The following is a 15,747-nucleotide window of genomic DNA, read 5'->3' on the forward strand; positions in this document are numbered from 1 at the left end:
CTGAGGTTTGAAAACTGTAAGGGAGCAGAAGGCAGTTAGAGTCAAGAGAGCAGACAAGAAATGCTCACATCTAAGAGGCAGAGAATTCCGGAAGGGACAGCCTATAGATGAGAGGAAAGCAAAGATAGCTTCGGCCACAGGAGCCGGAAGAGTCCAATAAAAAGGAATTTAAAGCTCTGCATTGGGTGTAACAACCGGAGGGACGGGGGTGGGGGGGGCGGACAGTTTCAGAGGACGGTGTTGTGGGCCAGCGAGCAGCTGGGGTGAGCAAGGCATCAAGGACGCATGTGTGATGTGGGGAGTCTCCAGGGTCTCCAGGTGGGAATGATGGGTGAAGGGAGCCGAGAGGGCAGGCCGAGGGCAGCAGGAACGAGGTCAGAGGAGGACTGCTTTCCCTCGGCACTGACAGCATTCCTCTGTAAGGGGGAGTTTTCTTCCCCTCCGCTGTGCCCTGGAGACACAGGCGTCCCTCCCTCATGCCAAGGAAGGAGAGTGAGAAAAGTCTGAGAAAAGACAGAAAAAGACAGTCTCGTGGAACAGAATTATGCTATGAATATTAAGGAAAGAAAGCTTGGTTTGCCTTATGTGTGTTTCATCTGGGGGCTGCACCACGATGAGCCATCTACCTCCATCCCCTCCCTCCGCCCTCAGGGCCCAGAGCCGTGCATCCTCCTCCAGCCCAGGAGGGAGACCAGGTGGTGCTCTGGAGCCAGCACCCTGGCCCCAGGCCCAGAGCCAGGAGCTGCAGGACCTGAGGGCGGAGGGCCACAGCCAGGGGAGGGACAGGATGGAGGGGGCAGAGGGCATCCTCTCCAGGTAGGCTCCACGGGGCCGAGGCGACTGGAAGGGGCCCAGGAAGGCTGCCCCGCCCTGGGGTCGTGGGTCTCCTGACTGCCAGGCACAGCTCTTCTGCTGTTAACACATCATTCTTTCCTGTAAGTGCTCCCCAGGCCAGGTGCTCACGAGTTGAAGGGGATGCGGCAGCTGAGAGAGGGGTCCAGGGCGCAGGCCTTGAGGCCGGAGGGAGGGGGGCCTGGCTGTGCACGGGGAGCAGGGGGGACGGGAGGACGTCGCTTCCCGACGGGCCCCGCTTTTTCTGTGGAGTAAGACAAGGCATGGGGAGGTCTGAGGAAAGTGGCAAAGCTGGAAATCCTGACGGGAAGCGTTGAGAGAAAGGACTGGGACCAGACGGGCAGGGCCCGTGGGACCTGGCCAGGTGCCCACTGCCTCGGGAGCGGGTGAGGGCAGGAAGGACAGGCGTAGAGGGGGGCTGGGTGGGGAGGGAGGAGGGCGGAGAGGCCGGGAGGGGGACCACACACTGCCGAGCGCCTGAGAGCTGGAACCAAAGCTGGAGAGGAGGCCAGGGTTGAAAATTTCCCCCCAACTCCAAGAAGGCTCATGAGAAGTCACTCCTTCAGGGGGGATTTCAGTCTAGTGTCAGGGCTAACAGCCAATTTAACTGTTTCAATTATAACTTGGTGACGTTCTGAAATTTGGGGATTAGTGGTTTGTACCTCAGCATTCTTGCAGATTTATTATGCACCGTATTCTGCATAATAAATTCTTTCAGCTGTTTCCTGGAAAATGCCACTTTTTTATTGATTTCCTCTTTGGAGACAGGAAGATCAATTCTGCGGTACTTGCCTTGGGGAGGATAATGATCACACAGGAAATGGTCGGGAGTTTAAAAAGTCAACACGGGTTTTAGGGCAGCAGGGTGAGGTGACAGGCTCCCTGGGGCCCCAGCGTCCTCATCCTCATCCAAGCAGCACACTTCCAGCAGAGCCCACACCCACCTGGGGTGGGCGAGTTAGAACCTGTGGGTAGGGGCTGCGGGGAGGGGTCAAGGCGGCACAGAGTGGGAGTGCTCATGTGCACATACCTCCCCCATCCTCCTCTGTGAGGCCGATTGCCCATCCCTCCATCACCACCTTCCAGGTGAGGACCACAGCTCTAACCCAACACCTCCAGTTTACAAGGGAGTGAACGGAGACCCAGAAGGACGAGGTGACTTCCCAAGGTCATAAGACCAGCCAATCAGGGAGCCGCGAGGGACTCTAGGCCTCCGGATCCCTCCAGCCTCTGGTCATCTCCACAATGTACCAATTCAGCCGACAGTGAGAACCCTCCCTTACTTCTGCCCAGTGCATGTGGGGTATGGAGGAACAATAACGGCTTGGGTTGTACCCATCTTATTCCCAAACCGAAGACGCATTGGGAGCAAGCAGGTTTGAGCGTCTCTGCCCACCCCCTGGCGGTAGGTGCCGCTCACTCGCCCAACTGGGCTGACGGGATGTGCACCAGGGCCGTGGTTTTGCCTTGACAGCAAATACCCTCCCACACCCCCCGAAAGGTGTGGTTTGTTCCCTGGAATCATCTGTATCCTAAGAAGCTTCAAATAGAGGCTTCAGGGAGCTGGGACCAGGACTTCCACTAGGTCAAGGGTCATAGAATCAGGCCCCAGGCTTGAGCCAGCTGTGTGTGTGTGTGTGTGTGCGTGTGTGTGTGTTGTGTGTGTGTGCGCGCGCGCATGTGTGAGATCCGGCTGCCTGCCCTGGGGGCAGCTCGGAACCTCCCCTGGGCTCCATCTGAGAACCCTCAGAAGCGCCTCTGCTCCGGGAACTCTGCTGCCCATGCACCGCCTAATCCACTCCCGAATCAGCCCTGACAGCGAGGTGAGCATCCGCCGAAACCGAGGAGAGACTTACTCATTCTCCTTGAATCTGCCTTCAAGGGCAGTGGCTCTGCGCCTCTGAATCAAAGTTGCGCGCACGCAGGCCAGCTCCTTGATCCACCGCAACTTGCCAGCTCCCCTCTCTCTCTCACTCTTTCTTCTGGTGCGTTCACAGCTCTATTCAGAGGCTCCCAGCATGCGCTGCACATTCTTGCCTCGCGGTGGTTGCTCTTCTGCCTGATCCAGATCAAACACGCAATAGACATTTGTTGAGCAAATAATTTTTTTTTTTTTTTTTTTGCGGTACGCAGGCCTCTCACTGTTGTGGCCTCTCCCGTTGTGGAGCACAGGCTCCGGACGCGCAGGCTCAGCGGCCATGGCTCACGGGCCCAGCCGCTCTGTGGCATGTGGGATCCTCCCGGACCGGGGAACGAGCCCGTGTCCCCTGCATTGGCAGGCAGATTCTTAACCACTGCACCACCAGGAAAGCCCTCTCGTTTATTTTTTTTAGATTTACCGATATCTTCACTTTCTGACCCAGAGCTTAGAGCTCAACAATTACGACTACTACCCCCACCCCATTAGAATCACAAATGAGAAGACTAATCTTAGGAAATAATTCCTGATTGTACCAAATAATAGCTAGAGAGAGTCTGCACAGCTTTACATGCAAATATGAAAAAGGGAACAGTTCAGACAAATGTGATTCATGTGTGCTGGCATTCACTCAGCTAACACTTACTCAGTGGCTACTATGTAAAATTTTAACAACTAGCATTTATTGAGCACTTGCTATGCTCCAGACACAATTCCAGGCATATTACATACATTGATGCATTTGATCCTCCCCACAAACCTACGGAGTAGGTCTTATTATCATGTCCATTTTACAGATGAAAAACTGCGGTACAGAGAAGTTAAATAATGCACAGTATAGTAGTGGGGCAGACCTGAGATTAAACATGGACTCTCTGGCATTGTCCTTGCAGTGTCCTCCCCACTGGACAGTCTCTGCCCTCAGCAAGCTTTTGGTTTAGTAAGGAAGTAAGCAGGTACACACACAACTCTAAAACCAGACAGGATGAAAAATATAAAAGAGTTACAGGTAGTGTAAGAGAAAGGGAGAGATCATGAACAATAAGGAAGAGAATGGTTTTGGGAGAATGAAGAGGATTTATTTCACCAGCCTCATCAATAAATATTAGCCATAGAGTCAGTTGTATGAAGACATGGGGCAAGCATGCCAAGAGTAGAAAACTGTGAACAAAGGCATAGGTCAATAACCAAGCTGTGTTTGGGAAATGGCCAGTAAGGCTGGTTTGCCTGAAATGTAACAGTAAAAACAACGATGATAATAAATGCAATTAATACTTCCAATGTATCAGGCACAAATCTAAGCACTTCAAGTATAATGACTAATTTAACCCTCTCCATACCCCTATGAGGTGGGTACGGTTATTATCCACATTTTAGAAATGAGGAAGCAAATACAACAAGGACAATACTTGCAAGAGGTCACAAGACTAGACATAAGGCAAGTTCAAATCCAGACAGACTGGCTCCTGCAGTGCGATGCCTGCCCCTCCTCTGGAGGTTAGGTGGACGTTAGTGAGGGTCACTTAGGAAAAGAACACATGCTTCACTGATCTGAATTCAAAGACCCATCTATTAGTGATGTGACCTTGGGTAAGTGATTAAACCTCTCTCAATGTCAATTTCCATACTTATAAACTGACAATAAGATGATACCACCAGGCTTGGTCCACTGTAAGGAATGGTAAAGAGCCTGATACGTAACTAGAAGAAGGGTCTTGGAATGCCAGGTTTGGAAATAAATATCTAATTCAGTACATGCTCTTAAAGGCCTCCTGCAAAGGACGGAATTGCAGCTGAGCCGTAAGAAGAATTATTGGAAAGTTTAGTAGATGCACAGGCTCTTAATTGGGATGTCCTAGACCTTCAAGGGAATTTCAGAATCCTACGTTTATCTTGTCAAAAATTACAGCATATCATCCAGGAATTCATCCTACGGAAATAGAGATGTACTAAAGATAAATATACGAGGATGTATTATTTATGAGCAAATAAATAGAAACAACTGAAACATTTTTCAAAAAATAGGATCTGGGTTATAATGTCTTTAATGCTATAAAGACATTAAAAATACTATTTTCGAGGACTATATGATGACTAAATGCTGACAGTGAATTATTAAAAGAAGCAGATTATAGAATAGCATATATTGTATGACCTCATAAACAGGTAAATCTGTGTACATGTCCATTAAAAAAACTGAAAAGCTATAAAATAATGGTGACAATAATTCTTCACCAGTGGAATTATGGCTATTGTGTTTTTCTTCTGTGTGTGTATATTTTCTGTTTTCCAAATTTTCAGAGGGAATATTTATTACTTTTTATATTTAAAAAGTGTTTATATATTTTTAATGTATTAAAACCTTGGGTATATAGCTTTAATTGGGAAATTTTTAGTAACAATATTAAACCCATAATAGGGAAAGTGATTCTGAAACATATATCTGACCAGTATGGCAGGATAACAGGTGTTTTGTTTTGCTTTTATCTTGTTGTTATATGTTAGTTATTTTTGTTTTTAGGGTAAGGATTCAGAATTTGAAACTTTTTAAAATAAACTAGTTAGGTCAAATGCAAATACTGAAATCCTTTTTCTTTGCTAAACTTTTCAAGAACTGGAGCTTTCATCCTGATCAGCCAGGGAGGAGATGGGCATCCCAAATCAGTGCCCTGCTGTGAAGAGACTTTGCACAGAGGAGCAATATAAAGGTGGCAGAAGAGGCATTATTTCTGCTGCCATGAAAATGGGGGAGAGGTAGGCTTCTTACTGCGGGCTTTCCCTCTGTTTCAGAAAATCTTAGTGTCACGGCAGAAAAAACATTAAATTATTAAAGTCTGTGCTTCAGAAGCTGAGGAGAGGTGTTTTATGAACACCACTGTGACCATTAAATCCATTTTACTGTGGACAGTGATTTTATTTTCTTAAACTCACAGTGACATGCTCCTTTGACTCATGTAGGGTAGCTGGCACATTGCTTTATGAAGTATATTCCTGGTTTGCAGAGCAGCCTGGAACCAAAAGAAGAATGAATAGCAAAGGGAGGCTTGCTTGTCTGGACAAAGGTCCCAGTGGGCATGTTGTCTCATGATCATCCCTGCACATGTGCCAAGGGCTGAGCTGGAGAAGGGATGGAGCTGTCATGGGGATGGGCATAGGGGTTGCAAGGCACATTAATGCTGTCATATTATGGGGGGTGGGGGTCTCCTCTATGTGGCTGTAAACCTTATACTGGATTAGACTGGAGGGTAGTGAGTATAAACTTTCATTGGAGTTGCAACACTAATGTTCATTTGATTTTTACTATAATCATGTATTGATATCTCTCACACATCCCGTCTAGTTATACAGTATATATTGGGTTTAAATTAAAGCAAGTTTAAACTCCTTTCTCTTAAGGTTTTCTTTCTATCCCTTGACAATTTAAGACACCCTGGGGTACCAAGACTGGGTTGGGTCTGGGTTGTTATATTTGGAAGTGGTGAGTGAGATCCTGTGAGGGGAGGCATGTGGGATCTTCCTGGACCAGGGCTTGAACCCGTGTCCCCTGCATTGGCAGGAGGATTCTTAACCACTGTGCCATCAGGGAAGCCCAAGGTATAATTTTAAAGCCAGTTAAACCCACCAATTTTAAGTGTACATGCTGATGACTGTTGACAAATGTGTATATACAATCAGCCCTCAGTATCCTCGGAGGATTGGGCCCAGCCCCTACCCCCAACCCCGGACATGCTGGAGTCCCTTAAATAAAATGGCATGGTATTGGCACATAACCTACAGAATCTCTGTATCCTTTAAATCATTTCTAGATTACTTATGATACCTAATACAATGTAAATGATGTGTAATTAGCTGTGTGGCAAATTCAAGTTTTGCTTTCTAGAAGTTTCTGGAATTTTTTTTTCCAAATATTTTGGATCCAAAGTTGTTTGAATCCAAGGATGCAGAACCCGTGGATATGAAGGGTCGACTGTAGTTGTATAACTGACACCGTAATCATGTTACAGAACAATTTCATTTTTCCAAAAAGTTCCCTTGTGCTCTTTTCAGTCAATCCTGTTTCCTAGCAACACTGATCTACTTTTTGCCATTATAGTTTGGCCTTTTCTAGAATTTCATGTAAATGGAATCATGTTTTTTGTATGTGTGTGTTTTTTTTCTGATTTTCTCCACTTAGAATAATGCTGTTGAGATACATCCATATTGTTGTGGGTTTCAGCAGCTTTCTCCTTTATCTTGGTGAATAGTATTCCTTAGCATGAATATACCAAAAGGTGTTGATCCATTCACCAGTTGATGGACATTTGGTTGTTATCAGTTTGGGGCTATTATGAATAAAACTGCTAGAAATATGAGAACATGTGGACATATATTTTTCATTTCTCTTAGATAAACACTTAGTAAAAAGATTTCTGGGAATAAGGTAAGTTTACATTTAACTTTATAAGAAATTGCCAAACTGTTCACAAAGTGACTGTACAATTTTGCATCCCCACCAACAATGGGTGAGAGTTCCATCAAAAATATTAAGTTTTGGCAAAGAGCTACACATCTTTGCTAAAACTTGATATTGACAACTTCTTTAAATTTAGCTTCTCTAATTGGTATGTAGTAGACTATTACTGGGATTTTAATTGGCATTTCCCTACTGATAAATAATTTGAACATCTTTTTATAGGCTTATTTATATGTCTAATTTGGTGAAGTGTCAATAAAAATTGCTCCCACTTTTTAATTGGGTACTTTATCTTCTTATTATTGAGTTGTAAAAGTTCTTTGTATATTCTAAATTCAAATTCTTTATCAGATATATGCTTACAAATATTCTTTCCCAGGCTGTGGCTTGCCTTTCATTTTCTTATCAGCATTTTTAAAATAGCAAAATCTTTAATGTTGATGATACTCAGTATATCAATTTATTCTTCTATGGTTCATGATTTTTCCTATTTTTCCCTTCTAGGAGTTTCCTCTATATTTTTACATCTTAAGTTTTGGTTTATTATCCTATTTGAATTAACTTTGAATATGGTCCTAGATTCATTTTTATGTGATGTTCTAGTATTTGTTAAACAGACAATCCATTCCCCATTGAATTTATATCTTTGCCCAAAATCAATTCAACATATACATATGGTTGCCTTCCGGTCTCTATTTTTTCTCTTTGATCTAATCATTGATTTCTACAGTTGTATTTTAAATCAGTCAAAAGAAAAAAGAGAATTAGAGCCAGAAAAATAAAAGTACATTTATATAGTCTTTTATATTTACCTGCATAGTTACCTTACTGGAACTCTTTGTTTCTTCATGTTGATTTGAATCCCTTTCATTTCAACCTGAAATGCTCCCTTCAGTAGTTGTAGGGTGGGTGGCTAGAAACAAATACCCTCAGGTTTTGCTATATGAGAATGTCTTAATTTCTCCTTCATTTTTGAAGGATTACTTTGCTACATATAGAATTTTTTTTTTTACTTTTTTTTAACATCTTTATTGGAGTATAATTGCTTTACAATGCTGTGTTAGTTTCTGCTTTATAACAAAGTGAATCAGTTATACATATACATATGTTCCCATATCTCTTCCCTCTTGTGTCTCCCTCCCTCCCACCCTCCCTATCCAATCCCTCTAGGTGGTCACAAAGCACCGAGCTGTTCTCCCTGTGCTATGCGGCTGCTTCCCACTAGCTATCTGTTTTACGTTTGGTAGTGTATATATGTCCATGCCACTCTTCACTTTGTCACAGCTTACCCTTCCCCCTCCCCATATCCTCAAGTCCATTCTCTAGTAGGTCTGTGTCTTTATTCCCGTCTTACCCCTAGGTTCTTCATGACATTTTTTTTTTCTTAGATTCCATATATATGTGTTAGCAACCCAATCCAAAAATGGGCAGAAGACCTAAATAGACATTTTTTTTTACTTTTTATTTTTGGCTGCATTGGGTTTTCGTTGCTGCACGCGGGCTTTCTCTAGTTGTGGTGAGTGGGGGCTGCTGTTCGTTGTGGTGTGCAGGCTTCTCATTGCAGTGGCTTCTCTCGTGGAGCACAGGCTCTAGGCACACAGGCTCAGTAGCTGTGGCACACGGGCTTCAGTAGTTGTGGCTCGCGGGCTTCAGTAGTTGTGGCTCACGGGCTCTAGAGTTCAGGCTCAGTAGTTGTGGCGCACGGGCTTAGTTGCTCCTCAGCATGTGGGATCTTCTCAGACCAGGGCTCGAACCCATGTCCCCTGCATTGGTAGGCGGATTCCTAACCACTGCACCACCAGGGAAGCCCCATATAGTATTTTTGATTAACAATCTTTTTCTTTCAGGACTTTGACTATGCCATCCCACCACCTTCTGGCCACCATAGTAAGGAGTACACTGTTGATCTTCACGTGGTTCCATACTGATGAGTTGCTTATTTTTTTTTTTTTTTGCTGCTTTTGTGGTTCACTCTTTGTCTTTGACTTTCAGCAGTATGATTATGAGGTACCTAGGTGTTGATCTCTTTAATTTATCCTACATGAAGTTTGTTGAGCTTATTGAGTGTGTAGATTAATGTTTTGCATCAAATTTGGGAAGTTCTCAGCCACTATTTCTTCAAATATTCTTGCTGCCTATTGCTTTCTCTCTCCTCTCTTTCAGAACTCCCATTATGCATATGTTAGTATGTTTGATAGTATCCCACAGATCTCTGTGGCTCTGTTCATTTTTCTTCGCTCATTTTTCATTCTCTTCCTCAGACTGAATAATCTCAATGAATGTATTTTCAAGTTTGCTGATACTTTTCCTGCTCAGATTTGCTGTTGAGTCCATCTAGCCCTTCATTTCAAGTGTTATACTCTTTGATTCTAGAAGTTCTATTTGTGTATATATACATATATAATTACACTAGATATATACATACATAATTGCATCTGTTTATTACTATTCTCTGTTGAAACACTGTTCTCATACTTTCCTTTAGTTCTTTATATGCAATTTCCTTTAGTTCTTTGAACATGTTCAAAATATCTGACTTAAAGTCTTGTCTACTAAGTCTAAAGTCTGGACTCCATTAGAGACAGTTTTCTGTTGACTGATTTTTCTTTCCTGTGCATGGGCCATCCTTTCTTTTTTCTTTGCATCTCTCAAAGCTTTTTGTTGAAATGATATAATGTGGCAATTCTGGAAGTCAGAATCTCTCTCTCTCTAGGGTTTATGGTTGATGGTTTGTTTAGTGACTTTTCTGAACTCATTCTGTTGAGTCTGTAGTTTTTGATCATGTGTGCACTCTGAAGTCTTTGCTTGGTCAGCTTACAGGTCAGCTCATCAGAAATTTCCTTAAATGCCTAGAACCGATGTCTCCCAGTCTTAGCTGTGCAGTTCTGTGTGTATGTTGGGGAACACATTCAACACTCAGCCAGACAGTCTACATTTCTGCTTTGGCCTTCACTTGCTGCTTGCACATAGCCTCAAGGTTAGCCAGAGGTGAGAGCAGAGAGCCTTCTCAGGTTTTTCCTGAGGATGCACATAGCTCTGAGCATGAATACAGCCCCACATGGGCATATGTCAGAGCTTTTCAAAGCCTCCTATGGCCATCTCACTGCTCAGCTTTTACTTAAAACTTTTGGGGAACACATTCTTTACCCCAAATGCTAAATCACTCCTTCAGACAGCTGCAATGTTAAACAATTGCTTCTGACTGTCTCCAACAAATGTCCCTGGGGAAAAGGCTTTTTGCACTGGGCAAGCTCCTAGTCAGGTCAAATGAAGAAAAAGTTTGTGAGTGGTCTCTTTAAAGGAGCCACCAAATGGGTCCAGTAATGATAATCTCTGGGAATGAGGCTTCAAAAGAGTTCCAACCCCATTCTGCCCCGTCTAGTGGCTGTCAGGCTGCTGGTTTTCACTGTGATTGTGGGCTGTGTGTTTTCAAAGCTACTGAAGAGTTGGGGAAATGGGCATGGAAATTAGGTAAGTTAAACATCACAAAGACTGTGTTCTTACAGAAATTCAGCTATTTTTCTTAATAAAGACTCCCCGATTTGCTGCAAGTCTTTGGTTAATTTCCAGGGATAAGAAAAAATTGAATCTGACAAATATTCCCAGTGGTCTCATTGTCCTTATGAAAGAGAAGAGTTTCAGAGGTTCTTACTCTGCCATTCTTGCTGCCATCCTGTCTCTTTGATCTATATGTTTATCTAAACACAAATACTACACTCTCTTAAATACTGTATCTTTACAGTAAATCTTTTTTTTTTTTTTTGCGGTACGCGGGCCTCTCACTGCTGTGGCCTCTCCCGTTGCAGAGCACAGGCTCCGGACGCGCAGGCTTAGTGGCCACGGCTCACGGGCTCAGCCGCTCTGCGGCATGTGGGATCTTCTCGGACCGGGGCACAAACCCGTATCCCCTGCATCGGCAGGTGGACTCTCAACCACTGCACCACCAGGGAAGCCCTACAGTAAATCTTAAAATCAGGTAGCATGGGTATTCTGACTCGGTTCTTATTTTTCAAAATTGTTTTGGCTATTTTAGGTCATTTGCATTTACACATAAATTTTAGATATGACCTGCCAATGTTTACCCAATGAGCCAGCTGTGATTTTGATTAGGATTCTCTAAATCTATAAATCAATTTTGGGAAAAGTGACATTGAAAAATATCAGGACTTCCAACTCATGAACATGATACATCTCTCCATTTATTTAAGTCTTCTCTAATTTTTCTCAACACTATTTTGTAGTCTTCAGTGAACAGATCTTGCACATATTTTCTGAAATATATCACTGAATGTTTTTGATGTCATTATAAATGGCATTATATTTTAAATATAATTGTTCATTGCTAGTATATATAAATACAATTGATTTTTTCTATCAATATTGCTAAACTCACCTAATAGTTTAACTACCATTTTTATAAATTCATTAATATTTTATACATGTATAATCATGTCACATCATCTGTGAATGTAATCAGTTTTATTTTTTGCTTTTCATGTCTATGCATTTGACTTCTTTTTCCGGACTTACTGAACCAATGAGCACTTCCAGTATGAAGTGAAATGGAAAAAGCAGGAGCAGATATTCCTGTCTTGCTCTAAATCTTAGGGGTGAAGCATCTGGTTTTTCATCACTAAGTATAATTGTTAGAGGTATCAGGTTGAGGAAATTCTCTTCCATTCCTGCTTTCCTGCTTTCTATTCCATTCCATTTATTTCTGAATTTTTCAAAATCATAAATGGGTACTAAATTTTGTCAAATGCTTTTTCAGCATCTATTGAGATGATCAAATGATTTTTCTTTTCAAATCTTTTAACATGGTGAATTCCATTGATTTTTACATGTTAACCAAACTTTGCATTCCTAGCATAAACCCCACTTAGTAATGATGTATTCTGGACCATATTACTAGATTTTATTTGCTAAACACTTGTTAAGAAATTTTCGGGACTTCCCTGGTGGTGCAGTGGATAAGACTCTGTGCTCCCAGTGCAGAGGGCCTGGGTTCGATACCTGGTCAGGGAACTATATCCCACATGCATGCCACAACCAAGGAACCGGTGAGCCGCAACTAAGGAGCCCTGGAGCCACAACTAAGGAGCCTGCCTGCCACAACTAAGGAGCCCATGTGCTGCAACTTAGGAGCTGGCAAACCACAACTAAGGAGGCTGCTTGCAGCAACTAAGACCCAGCAGAAATAAATAAATAAATAAATAAATAAATAAATAAATAAAATTTTCCTATGTTCCTGAAGGATATTGGCCTGCAATTTTCTTTTCTTGTAATGTCTTTGTATGGTTTTGTTATCAGGACAACATTGGCTTCACAAAATGAGTTAGAAAATGTTCCCTCTTTTTTTTCTTGAAGAGTTTGTATAGTATGGGTATTATTCCTTTTCTAAATGTTGGTCAGAATTCACCAGTGAAGCCCTCTGTGTCTGGAGTTTTCTTTATAAGTGTTTTTTAAAAAAATACACTTTTTATTTTAGAATGGTTTTAGATTTCAGAAAAGCTATGAAGATAATACAGGGAGTTTCCATATACTCCACATCAAATATATCTTACCATTAACATTTTGCATTAATATGATGCATTTATCATAACTATTAGCTGATATTGATACACTATTATAAACTAAGGTTCATAATTTATTCATATTTAAATTTTTTTACCTAATGTCCTTTTTTTGTTCCAGGATCTCATCTAGGGCACCACAGTACTGCTAGTCATCATGTCACTTTATGATCTTGTTGGCTATGACAGTTTCTAAGACTTTCTTTCTTTTTCATGATCTTGAAGGTTTTGAGGAGTACTAGTCAAGGTATTTTATAGAATGTCCCTAAATTGGGACTTGTTTGATGTTTTTTCATGATTAGACTGGGGTGATGAGTTTGGGGGAGGAAGACCACAGAGGTAAAATTACCATTCTCATCACATTATACTAAGGGCACATGCTATTAACATAACATCACTATTGATACTAACTTTGATCACCTAGCTGAGATAGAGTTTTTCAGGTTTCTTCACTGTAAATTTACTCTTTTCATTCTTAGGAAGTTTTAAACTATAAATTTAATTTCATTAATAGATATAGGGCTATCAATAACTTATCTCTTCTTAAGTTAGGTTTGTGTTTTTCAAGGACTTTGCCCATTTTATTGAATTTGTTGATGTAAATTGTTTATACTATTCCTTCATATCCTCTTCATGTTTGTAGAATCTGGAATACTGCCCCTCTCTCATTCCTAATATTAGTAATTTGTGTCTTTTCTCTTTTAATTTTTTCTGTCTTTTCTTATCCTTTTAATGTCTATTTATCAGTCAGGCTGAGGGGGTTATAAAATTTATAGATCTTCTCACAGAATTAACATTTGGTCTCATTGATTATTCTCTATTGTTATATTTTCCATTTTATTCATTTCATTTTGTTACTATTTATTTCCTTTTTTCTGATTACCTTGGCCTTCATTTGCTCTTCTTTTTATAGTATGTTCAGAAGGAAGCCTAGTTCATTGATTTTTTGGAGCTATCTATATCATATAAGCATATGATGCTATAAATTTTCCTCTAAGCACTGTTTTAACTGAAACCAACAAATTTTGATGTGTTATATTTCCCCTTTTTTTCCTCAGATATCTTCTAATTTCCCTTGTGATTTCTTCGTTGACCCATGGGCTATTTAGAAGTATGTGGTTTAATTTCTAAATGTTTCTGCATTCTTCATTCCTTTGTATTGAGCCAAATTTCCATCTGGTACCATTTTCTCCCTGAAGAATTAAATTCCTGTAATATTTCTTATGGTGCAGGTTTGACAGTGATAAATAGCTCCGATTCTGTTTATCTGAAAAAGTTTTTATTTCTATTTCACTTCTGAAAGCTATTTTTCTTGGGTATGAAATTCTAGATTGACAGTTTCATTTTTTCAGTGCTTTAAATACATCCTTCCAGGGGCTTCCATGGTGGCACAGTGGTTAAGAATCCACCTGCCAATGCAGGGGACATGGGTTCGAGCCCTGGTCTGGGAAGATCCCACATGTCGTGGAGCAACTAAGCCCATGTACCACAACTACCAAGCCTGTGCTCTGAAGCCTATGAGCCAGAAGTACCGATCCTGCACTCTGGAGACCCCAAGCCACAACTACTGAGCCCACGCACTCTAGGGCCCATGCTCCACAACAAGAGAAGCCACTGCAATGAGAAGCCTGTGCACTGCAACAAAAAGTAGCCCCCACTTGCCACAACTAGAGAACACCCACACACAGCAATGAGGACCCAACGCAGCCAAAAAATAAATTAATTAATTTTAAAAAAAGAAAAAATGGGCTTCCTTGGTGGCGCAGTGGTTGAGAGTCCGCCTGTCAATGCAGGAGATGCGGTTTCGTGCCCTGGTCCGGGAAGATCCCACATGCCATGGAGTGGCTGGGCCCGTGAGCCATGGCCACTGAGCCTGCGCATCCAGAGCCTGTGCTCCGTAACGGGAGAGGCCACAACAGTGAGAGGCCCGCTTACTGCAAAAAAAAAAAAAAATTAAAAAATATGTCATTCCAGTGTCATCTGGCTGACATAGTTTCTGACAAGAATTCTTCTGACATTCTTACTTTTCTTTCTCTCTGTCTTCTTTCTTTTGGCTGCTCGAAAAAATTCCCCTCTATTTCTGGGTTTCAGCAATTTGATTATGATGTTCCTTCACGTAGTTTTCTTTGTTTCTTCTGTTTGGGTTTTGTTGATATTCTTGAATCTCTGGTTTACAGATTTCATCAAGTTTGGAAAATTTTGGTCATTATTTCCTTTCTTCTCTCTCTCTTTTCCACAATTTCTGAGACCCTACTTACATGTTTATCAGACTGCTAGATATTTTCTCCCACATCACTGATACTCTGGGGGTTTTTTCCAATCTTTTTTTCTCTCTGTACTCGATTTTGAAGAGTTTCCATTGCTATGTCTTTACATTCACTAATATTTCTTCCTGATATATCTAATCTACTGTTAATCCTAGTGTGTTTTTAAATTTTGGATATTTTATTCTCCATCTTTAGAAGTTCCATTCAGATATTTTTATATCTTCCATTTCTTGCCTCATCATATTTGTCTTTCCCTGTACTTTCTTGAACAATGAAGCATATTTATAATTCCTAATAACCTTGTCTGCTATTTTTATCATATCTGTCATTTCCAGGTGTGTTTCTACTGATTATTTTCTCTCCTAATAATAGTCCACATTTTCCTCAGTTTTGCATGCCTAATAATTTTTGGTTAGCTAGTGGACATTGTGATTTTTACATTTTGAGGGTGCTAGATATTTTTTGTTGTTGTTCCTTTAAAAAGTGTAGGACTTTGTTATAGAAAGCTGTTAAGTTCCATGGAATATCTTTGTTCCTTTCATGCCTTGCTGTTAAGTTTTCTTAGGGCAGGTCTCAAGCAGTCTTTAGTCTAGGTCTAATTTATCCCAACTACTATGGTGTATCTTCCTGAGAATTGAACCTGATATTCTGCATGTTACAAAGTCTGTCCAGTCTCACTGTTGA

Source organism: Mesoplodon bidens (genome assembly GCF_964165515.1).
Source record: "Mesoplodon bidens genome assembly, chromosome: 1".
Lineage (NCBI taxonomy): Eukaryota > Metazoa > Chordata > Mammalia > Artiodactyla > Ziphiidae > Mesoplodon > Mesoplodon bidens.